Source organism: Lepeophtheirus salmonis, chromosome 7, assembly GCF_016086655.4.
Source record: "Lepeophtheirus salmonis chromosome 7, UVic_Lsal_1.4, whole genome shotgun sequence".
NCBI classification, from domain to species: Eukaryota; Metazoa; Arthropoda; class Copepoda; order Siphonostomatoida; family Caligidae; genus Lepeophtheirus; species Lepeophtheirus salmonis.
The window spans coordinates 31043465-31055254 of record NC_052137.2 but is presented as its reverse complement, the minus strand read 5'-3'; the positions used below and the strand labels follow the sequence as shown (position 1 = coordinate 31055254).

The window sequence follows — 11790 nt, the reverse complement described above, 5'->3', positions numbered from 1 at the left end:
TAGGAAAACTCCGTCTTCTAGGATCGATATACCTTCGTTATAAATGTTCAATTTAAAGAATTGTCCAAGTGGGACAAACATAGCATCTAAGATAGTCTGCCCCCTTTTCAGACTCTCGATGGAATTTTGTCCGGAGGGGCTCCTTCCCCTCTTCGAGTGACATTTGAAGGACGCATAATCTGTGTCCCCCACTTATTTTTTTTATTATTAAAACGAAACACTAGAAATATCTTATGACTTTGAATAACTTAAATAACCAATCATCTTTTCTTGAGCACACGTCTTATCAACAGCACCTCAAGAGAAAAAAAAGAAAAATATATACAAAAACTTATAATTTATTAATTAACAATACAATTTAAACAGAATTAATAATATAAATTGATTAGTGTCTTAATCATTAATGTAGCCACCCTTAGCGGCAATGATGGCTTCCAGGCGGCAGAAGGCCTGGCACCTGCAGCAGATTGTTTCTTCTGTCATAGCGTCCAAGTTCTGACTGAAAGTGCCTTTGAGGACCTTGGTGTTTGGATGACGGATATTGTAGACCTTCCCCTCGACATGCACCCAAAAAATGAAGTCAAGGGGTTCACATGAGGTTATGTAGGGAGGAGGGAAAGATTCAAAAAATAGTTTAAAAGAACTCAAAAGACTTATTCAAAAAAGTTTTGGAACGTAGGAGATGGGTTTCTTTCATTGCTTGTGTCAAAAGTATTCTCTCTACACTCACAAGGCTCTTTCCATCCACTTTTATGATAGCTCTCTTGACCCCAAGATCTCCTGCATTGAGAATTGGCCTGGGCTGTTTTCTTTATCTCCTCCGGATACAGTTTGACCTTCTAGACGGAGCCCTTCTTGTCTCTAACGTTTCAGAATTGCTGACAGTGTAGAGGGTGGTACTGGAGACACACAACTGCTTGGAGTGCAGAAATGAAAATTTGTCGATCACGTTCAAGTTTCTCAGGTGTGTTTTGTTTTGTAACTAATTCTTAAATAGATAGAAATATGAATAAATTTTAACCAATCAACCTTAATTTATTATTGAATTAGTAAGAGTTTAGATTTCAATCCGCCATCTGGTATATATTTCATAATATTAAACCTTACTTAGTATTATCCCTTTAGGCCCTGAATTCAATATTAAATGGAACTTTTTAAAAAATAATATTTTAACATGAATATTGGGGTGTGGATAGTTAATATTGGTATTAAAGAAAACTAAAAATTCCGGGTGTTGGGAAAATATGAACATGTGACTAATTAGTCACATCAGTGTCTCAAGTGGGGTGTCTTCTTGAATTTCTTGTCTGACTCATTCTTGACATCTGTGTCTCACAGGTTCTTAAATTCAAAATATATTCTATAACGTAAATAAAAAATATTTGTATATCTATTTGCTATTGACGAGTGTACAGGCTATTGTATATATATATTGTGTATTGTTGTACTTAAAGTATTATAAAGAAATATTATAGTATCCAAGGATAATTAGCTATGGTACGACTTGAAGCAGTTTGCTTTATTGTTTAAGCAAGGATTGATCTTGCACTTTTTGCAAATAATATTTGTCCTCACACCACAGTTTCCTTCCTGGCATCGGTTCCTTTTGCTTTCGACCATTGGCAAGTATTCAATTCCATCCTTGTGCAATAAATCTGATAGGCAAGAGCAACGCTTTTTGGAGGCATGTGGGCTATCTAATGATGAAGGTCTACTTCTTTTCTTTGTCACTTTGCCTGCTTTCATCAAATCGAAGGCAAGAAGTAGTTTGAAAGTAGTTAATGACATTGTATCTTTTGTTGGTAGATTCAAATTATCAGCATCTCTTCTGTACATTAACCATAAATTTACGACGGTCATATCAATCATGTGAAATATCAAATTCATATACTATTTCTTTGATCGTACTGTAGTTATGTACAAAGAAATCAGTTGATCTCTTAAATCGACCCCTCCCTTCGATTTTTTATATTTTTGTACAATATCAGGACATGGTACATCAACTCGTATCTTCTTCCTTGAATCACAGCGAGAAATCATTGTAACAGGGGAAATACTAGCAAAAGTTGAAATCTGACATATCACTATTTTCAATATTTGTAAGTATATGTAGCTACTGAGATCTCTTGCGACCATAGAACGTACTTGTAGATAATGCTAATTCAGAAAACATAATAATATTCTATAGCACAATTTTGTTTAGGTGTATATAATGTAGTAATACTAAACACCAAACATAGCTGGGTATTGTGATATAAATGTTAAATATCCAACACACAGTAAGACAATATACCTCTACTGTATATTTTAATATAAAATAACAATTTACATACATTCAATGGTGTATGTGAAATATTAAATCAAAACAACAGATATGAATTGAAAAATAATTGTCATATAACGGATGTGACGAAGAAGTCACATTAATAATGGTAAAAATTATCCGTTTATAACACGGATGTGACTGATAAAAACTGTTGTATTTCTATTAAATTACAACTCATAATGTATGGTATGCACCAACAAAGCTGTTGGTTTAAATGGAAAGCGTCACGCTTTTCTGATTAAACACTAACATAAAACGTAAACAGAACATATTATGTACCGATTTTAATCAGTTTCTAAGCTCTACTTCTTTATTTCTTCCTAATATATGTAAAGGTTTATATTTGAAACTTGTATAATTTATAATATAGCTTTGTAATATGTTACTAAAAGTGTAGCTTTAAATTTTATTTTTATATATTAACCGAAATTTTTTCATAGAAATAATAAGAGACCAATATATAAATATATATTTGCCATCTTCTTCAACGGATATTAATCCACTTGACATCTGTCTCTGGTATCTTATGGAAGAAAAAATTAGCACAGAAAAACACATCAATTTAAGTGAACTTTGATATGTTTCTATAGGATGCTGGAGCTGATGTTGATTAACAAATCATTTGTGCAGCGCTTAATACGGATTTGAAGTGTCTTGGATCTATATATTTATGTTTTACCCATCCGGATTTTGTATTCATTAATAAAATTTGACAATAAATATATTTATTGTCTTAATAAATGAATACACAACAGTTCAAAATCCCTGTCAATTTAAAACAATGAAAATAAAATGTATAATTATTAGTATCTTGAAGTAAAACATGGTTAATATAAAATAATAATAAATTATTTTTGTTCAAATTTCTTGTTTCAATAATTTTGTTCTCTTTAGAGAAGAGGAAAAGAGATGATACAATTTTTTAATCCAATGATTGGTAAATCAATTTTTAATTGCAGAACTATTGTTTTAAGTCTTCACACCAGTAAAGATAGTTTATTTACTTTTATTACTCTCGCCCTATCTTCTTCTAATCCTACACCAACTTTGTTCATACAAACTCTTTTAGAGCTGCACAAGCAAAACTCCTAGTGGGATAAACATTCTCATATTATTTATAGATAATAAACATTGTAGTTTACTAATAACTTTTGAGACCACCTGCTCGAGATTGCTGCTAAGATTTATTGTATATAGTTCATAATTATGCGATAGTGTTTTTTTTTGTTGTCAATACATTTTTTGTAGATTGCAATCTCGTCCTTGAAAAGCCCCACTGTGAAAATGATTCCAAGGTACATCTGCTTTGGTTAGAGGTCATGTATTATAGATGAAGTAATCTATTCTTACTGTATTTCTTGCAGACTCCTTAAATTTGTCTGTGTGGTCTTGACAAGAGATGTTATTCCTGATAATGGCAACATTGCAGGGGTCTCCGTCTGTTCTTCTTATTGGTTTGAATGAATTTACGAAATTGTGGGGGTTATATTAGGTTGGGAAAAAGTAATTTCCAATTTTCGCTTTATTTCTATACTTCATAAGAAAGTTACAATCATCCGACTTAATCCAAATATGTCCGGATCTGTTTAACAGGGTGTTGCCAAAGAGAATCTAATATCATCATTCCCTTCTTGTAGAAGACCTTGTCCCTATTAGCAAAAGACTTGGATTACCAATTTTCACAAGCCTCTATTGAAGCCCAATTTGTAGCCCCAAGCGAGTTGGCCAAAGACAGGAACAGGTAATAGGAATTCGGTGTAAGGTCCAGACTGTAAAGTGAACGCATAAGAATTCCCAATCGATCTACCCGAGGCGCGTAATCAAAGATGTGTGCAGGCTGGCGTTGTTTTGATGAAACACTATTCTTCTCCTGTTCGAGTTTTTTTTTTTTTTTTTTTGTTTCCAGGCTTCTGCAAATGCTTCAAAACGGTTTTATGATCGATGTTCAGCTCCTGAGATATGCTACAACTGCTAACATGACATTCTATCTCGATATTGTCTATAATTTTATTGACATTTTCGACGACAGACCAGCCAGTGAGTGGGCATCATTCACTTCCACTATAATAGAACGAAATCGCTCGAATCACTGTTTTGGAAAGCAAAAGATTATTGCAACTGTACAAATCCTAAATTTTCTTGATTGCTTTTGACAAATTTTTTCCTTCTAGATAATAAAACTATAAAATATAGTCCTTTGAGACCCCCCCTACTTATTAATAGAAAAAGAAACTGTTAAATGCTGATATTCTAATCTATCATGAAAATAAAATATCATCTATCAACTCTGTATATTTTCTTAATTATGGAGCTTTTAAATTGGTGCCTAGCTCTGTATATTATATATAATAAATGACTTTAATTAAAAATAATGGTACTGGTAAGTTGTATATAATTATATGCTTCTAAGCTTAATGAGTAAGCATTAAGTAATTTGATGGAGTGATGGTAAAGCACTGAATATATTATTACAAACTACGACTAATTTTGATGTAGATGCACAGAAATTGGCATGAAAGAAGTAGATATTTAAGGTCATGAATATGTAGAAAAACTCCCCTCCAAAGATACATTTTTTGTATTGACTCTACCAAATATTATATTTGGTAGAGTTGTAGAAAATATTTGTACACCGTATAAGTTTGCCCGGACGTCATACTTTCTATTTTCTATCTTGAAATTGGAGACAGCAACAAAAATCAAATTCATGAAATTCAAATATTAGAATCTTTGAATAATTAGGAAATAACTTTGCTAAGTGAAGAAAAGCGATGTGTTTCAAATAGAACAATATGTATATTTTTGTAGTAGAAGGAGGATGTCTCAACTTTTTCGAAATATTTGGACGGAAGATGCTGTTATTTTGCCTCTTATGAGGTATTTGAAAGATCCGGCAGGAAAGGGGCTCAGAGTCAATCTGTGGACAAAGGGATGAGGCCAGAGGAGATCACTTCTTATTTTATTCTTATCACTTACAACTTTTTCTTGTATCAACCAAGAATCGTTATAGTTTAATTACTTTAAGGAATACTGTGTAAATGAGTCAAAGTGTGCAAATCCGTATCTTTCAGTCCATTTCGCCATTTTTATTCTCTGATTTTGACAAACTAACTAAAGGAGTGAACAATGGACAATTCTAAGAACCGGTCTTAAGACAGAGCTGGGTAGAATAAATAAGGAGATATACAACACTACCCTCCGGAATCCTAAAAAAAAGTGACAGAAATTTAACGTGGTAACCCTGACAATTGGAATAATATTTGAGAGGAGAGCTGCTTAGTTAAACATGAAACATTGCATTAAAACTCGTTAAACATAAATAGCCAAACATTCTTTCAATCACCTACATTTGAAATCATTGCATTTAGATTATGTTTAAATAAGGTTTAGCAGGTTTCTGCATTATAATACAAATCTAACAATTGCATATATTATGTGCTTAATGTTTTTTTTTTTTTTTAATGTTCCATTAATTGGTCAGATGGAGTTGAATTGTTTAAGTATAAGTAAATAGTATAGTGCTATCTTTAGTCCATCTGACATAGGAATTTCTATTGAAGTCCATATACATAAAATATATTTTCCTTTTCTAGGAACGACTGGGGCGTGAACCTACGCAGAATGAGTTTAAGTGAATAATTCCTTGCGATGGTCTTGTCCATTGACTTATGTCGTTCTATTAGTTATTTCTAAATTTAAGTTTCAAATTCCATGGATCTTTTATTTTCTTATTTTATCAATAATTGAAAAAATTATGATTTTCATTATAAAACAAAGATATCACAAATTTATGAACTTCATTAAAAAAAAAAAAAGATATCACAATTTTTTAAAGACATTATTTGATTATCCTTTTTCATTTTTGATGTATATTGTTGCTGTTCTAGGGTATTATTCATCACAAGATGTAAAAATATCTGATTATTTAAAGAAAGAATCATTCCTATAATTATGTAATGCATGTGGTAATGAATAAAATACCTTTTACTAAGATTGAATCTGCAGGTATATATATTCAGACTACTAAGTAGTCATGACTTAAATCCAACCTAGAAATAGTGAAGTTATAAGTCTATCACCCCATTACTATTGACCCAATAACATCTATATATAATAACATTCAAAGAAAAAATGAAAAGCGTGTTTGTAAATAAGAAATGTGTTTATATATTTATAATTAAGCTTCAAGTAATACATTTTGTTATATTTAAGACAATAATATGTTTGTCTATTAATAACATAATATGTATGAATATAGTTGTATAAAATATGTCCTAGAGGTTGAGAGTGGTTTTCGAATATAAGCAATCTGAACAGAACAATTAGGCCTGTGTTTATGAAAGACGGAGAGTAAAAATATGTGTTTTCACGGTAATATTATTCTTAAATTCCTTGTTGGACTCTGAGTTTCAATATTGGAGTAATTCAAGACCATATGTCCTTGCTTTAATTGGTGTAACATTTTTGTTAATTCCCTTTTTCTTACGAACAATGTAGTAATATTAATGTTCGTTTTTTGTGTGTAGCATCGTGTGTGTATTTGGGGTGTACTGTATATAGTAATGCTCCCTGATATATATCATTTACATATTTTTGAGCTAAGAGTAAAAATGTAGTCATATTAATGAAATCTACCTGCCGATTTTCGTTTAGAGTCGAGTAGTTTTTGCTACGGTTCAGCCATGTAGCACACTACAGTCTAAAGTATTCCTTAGGTCATCAGTCATAACGTCATATTTATTATATTTTTTACAGCTGTTTTTTATTATTCTTTCATTCTTGAGGTGAGAACTTCTAAGTATGTGAACTTCTAAGTATTGAGTAAGTAAGTCTAAGGGAGCTCTTGAAAAACGGTGAATAGTACTGATTATTTATCTTAGAGTTATCTCGTAAATGTCGAAGCTAAATGTGTCTTTTAGTCAATATCGTCAATATCTAATTATTTCGTGCAATAATAAAAGAAAATTTAAAATTTAACAATCTACACTTCAAATAATTTTTTTATTAAATTTAAATACTTTACTCCATTTTCCATTTTTTTGTTCCAATGGATAATTTTTCTAAAGAATGCTAAGATTATATTTTAATCATTGTATTTATATAAAGTATATATTTCTCAAAAAAAACTATTAAATACATTCAAAAATCCAAAAAAAAAAGGATTTATATAGTTTTTTGACAATTTTCCAAAATTTCATCGCCTTTGTCCTCAAACTACAAATTAATAAGTTTTAATGAATTTGCACAAATGTATTAATTAGGTACTTATATAGTCTCAAAAAAAAGGCTCAGCGTATTTTGTAAAATTGTAAGAATTTGTTGGGCACCAACCTTATCCTAAAGTACCGTCAACATTTAGAAAAATAACATTTTAATATGTATAGGGTCGTTCAGGTAAGTCCAGACTACATTTAACTACATCTTAATCAATAAAGGAAGCAAGTACATTTTCGAAATTTTATTTACAAGCTGTAATCATACAATAATTAATCAATATGTCTGCCAAATTCGCCAATCATTTGCTCGATACAAGGCCTAAAGGATTTGTAGGCCTTGACCCTGTCCATGGGGGAGACTTTGTCCCAGTACTTTATGATGGAGGCCATCAACGAGTCGATACTATTGTGTATATTGGTTGAGACCATCTTCTCTAACTCATTGGTTCTCTCTGTGGCCAACCATCTGTCATTCTGGACGTTGTGGGTACTGTCGACAATCCATTGTTTCTCATCTGAATAAAATATTATTTAGTTACCATGAGACTTCAAATTGGACACCCCCCTGCTGATGTGGCTGTCAGTTGTCAATTTTAGTGTTTCACTTCTGTGGGCAGTAACTTATTATTTTGAATTAAAAGTTGGGCAAATAACTTAAAGCTCAACAACCTCTCAGTTTAACATTAAAATTACTGAGTTAAATACTTACCTTATTGTTCAAGACTTAGTTAAAGATGGTCCAGATTTTCCTGACCGGCCCTGTACACAATCAATGAAATAGTTTTCAGTTTTCAAAACGCTTATTTAGATGCAGTTATATACCTTTTGTTTTTATTTTTTATATCTAAGTCATTAATAATTATCTGGGCTCGAAAAAATAAAATAAGTTTTTTAGAAAAATATGTAGTGAACATATCAAAAAAATGCCAAAATATGTGAAGAAAAGAGGCTAAATGGGTCATGGGTTTTATAAATACTGTATTTTGCAATTTGCATATTAAATTTTGAATATATACAACGAAGGAGATTTTCCTTTTCTTTAAAGAATTAATCTTCTGAACTAAATAACGAGTGGTCAATTAAAATCTGAAAACTTTGAATTTTAAACTTTAACAAGATATATCATATTTATTAAACAATATAATTTGAACAAAATTAATACTATAATTAGATGTATATCTAGGCTATATTAATCATTAAGGTAGCCGTCCTTAGCGGCAATGATGGCTTCCATGCGGCCGTGGAAGGCCTTGTACCCTCTGCGGATGTAGTCTTTTTTGTCTGGTGTACCAGTACGGCCTGGCAATGGCTTTGAGGGTATCGGTGTTTGGATGACGGGCACTGCAGGCCTTTCCTTGACATGCACTCAAAAATGTGTTCAACTTCCACTTAAACAATATTGAGTCAAACAATCATAAAACACGATAAAAAGTGTTTTAGTACGAAGTCTCATGTTTCTAACAACATCTAGTGATAACTGATCTTACTTAGATCAGTAGTACATATTACTACTGCCATCTTTAGTAAAAGTAATTGAATTATTTTTAGTATACCTGTTGTGTTGTTTTTGACCAAAATCCAAAAATATATTTTCTCCCATTAACATTTAATTAATTATTATTCTTTTACCTGGAATGGTATGAATATATCTTTTAATATATGTATGGTATCTACAAATAATATATAATACTATACATTTTTTAATTATGAGAGTCTTAATATCTGAATTGGCGCCTAGACGGCGTCGTTAAGATAATATATAATTTTACGTAAGGAAATGAATAAATACTTTGCTTTGTTACAAAGAATGTTATGAAAGAAACACTACAAAACAAGAATCCCATTTTTTATTATTTTTAAATGTTTAATGTTCAACAATATGACTCACCCTTCTATATATATGTGTGTAGATTGTCAACGCAAAAGCAACCTAGAATGATTTTTTTTTTAAATAACTCTGGATTACATTTTGAATTCTTCTGCGAATTATTGCTCATTTCTATCAACAGATTACATTGTTCAACATCACAAGATCAAACCAAATCAATTTTCTGATAATCGATTTACCACATACGAAACATTACTTATCATTATATTATGTAAAAATATAATTTGTATCATGATTCTAACCAACATATTGTGACTATTTTAAATAATTATTAGATTCATAAAATGTTTGGTTATTCACGAGCTATAACTCATAATATTGGATTTTGAAAAAAAAAATTATTTATGTTTTTCTATTATCTCATGCTTATATTTGCTGATAATTTAGAAACTTATAGAAAATACAAAGTTAATACAAAATAGATATGAAAAAAAATTGACTTACTTTATTTTTTGTTTTTCTATTTGAAATTGGTTTATTAATATAGGTGGGAATTTACGAATATGACCCCCTCCTCCCTCCCCTAAAGTATTTTGACCTTTTGAAAAATGAAACATATCATTTTATTTAAAAATTATTAAACTTCATCAAACGAAATATCGACACACTTTAGAAAAGGGGCTTTAAAAAAGGCTTAACTTTTTTCAATAAAAAAAAGGGGTACCATTAATGTCTCCAACATGGATGACATTGACAATCGTGTTCTTTGAGTTACCAGTCTGCTACGCGATGACCTTCTGGGAAAATCCCGCTACCTCAATTTTTTTCTAGTACTATATGCTCATGGTGGCGACTAAGACAATTTTTTCTTAGCAATCGACATCTAATTATCTGTTTACTACATTACTCATAGGAAAACTGTAAAAAAAAATGACTCTTAACCTTTCAAAAAGATAATAACAACGGTGTGCTGGTATATTTGTTAATAATTCACTGTTTTGAACATTTTTCAAAAAATATTATATACTTAACTTCTATCTAACATAAAACTCGATATTAATTGTCCACATTTTCGTAAAATATTTGCGACACTAGTTCTCTATATATTATTAAAACATAAAGCTGATTCACATAATATTAGATATATCTGCTGGGTAAAGGAAACCTTTTAGATACAGATCCATTAAATCAATGAATCAAACAATGCCAAGCAGTATGAATCCAATTAAATTACTACTAATAAAGAAACTTTGAAGATTTTAATTCAAAATTAAATCCCTAGAGACCTTAACAACATAGGATAGTTCATTTTTCTTCATATTTTCTACATAAGACAACGCTAGAAATTGGGAGTGCATTTTGTCTACAACGTCTGTTCACATCAATGTTTTTATGTGGTATGGACTGGCATGTTCCATAGACAGTTGTAAGGCGATTACCTGCGGAAAATGGGAAGCAGTAGAACATTGTCATGAATGGAAAATTTCCTAGAACTATCTATAATAGCTGTAGTTCCTGGCATTACCAGGAGTTTTTAGGTGTCTAAAAACAGACATACTTTGCTTAAAGTATTAGTGTTGTGTCATCCCTTAATTGGGACTTAAGGCTGCAATCCAGTCAATTTCAGTCTTTAACTTTATAAAGTTTGGTCCTTGAGGATGTGACTTAACTTTATTTCTTCATTTCACCTTTTTTTTTCTTTTTTAATATGAGTTGACCCCTAAACAGCTCCAAGATTTTATTTATTTTTAAAATTCTATACAAATACTGTTTGTTTGTCTTCCTTTTTTTTTTAATACACAGGCTCTTTTTCACGCTCGATTCTATTGTTGTGTCTTCACTCAAAAATGACTTATGATCTACCCATCGGTACCGTTTATAACCCAACGAATAGATTTTGCTGACATTCTTAATGTAGGTTTTTAAACCTACATATTTCCCGTAACTTATAATCTCTTTATAAAAGAGCAGAAGAGTTTATAATTAGTTGATATATCTGAATGTCCCGGACAACGCCAGGCAAACATACTTTAATATTCGCTGAGGTATCAGTGATAGTTTTTAAGCTGCTTCGAAGTAACACGGTTATCCTACACAAATCCTGTCTGCCTAGGGTGCAATTTGAGAAATTATGTGAGTTATTTTATTGTCGCCAATCAACGGATTATTTGAAGGGCCACACCCATCTGTAGATGAGAGAAATTGGTAGATAAATTCCTATATATATAGTACTATTGCAGACAATCTCTTTTTAATATTAAATAGGATGAAAGGATCTTCTACTTCCTCTCATCAAAGGTATAATTTTTGGAGGAAGTATCCATGATATAGCTATTTCATTGTCAGTTCCTTTATTTTTAACCAAATTTAAACATTTATCGGGATATTTATAGGATACAATATGACCCCGACCTCTGGGG

At 31.0% G+C, this 11790-nt stretch overlaps 1 long non-coding RNA gene across 1 annotated transcript; it reads right to left on the bottom strand.

Moving 5' to 3' along the window:
* Positions 1-7769: 7769 nt before the first annotated feature.
* LOC139905973 (uncharacterized) lies at positions 7770-9192 on the bottom strand. The gene is made up of 2 exons (XR_011781147.1): positions 8365-9192; positions 7770-8301 (listed from the first exon to the last, which is right to left on the bottom strand). It is a non-coding gene; the product is annotated as an uncharacterized lncRNA (long non-coding RNA).
* Positions 9193-11790: the final 2598 nt, after the last annotated feature.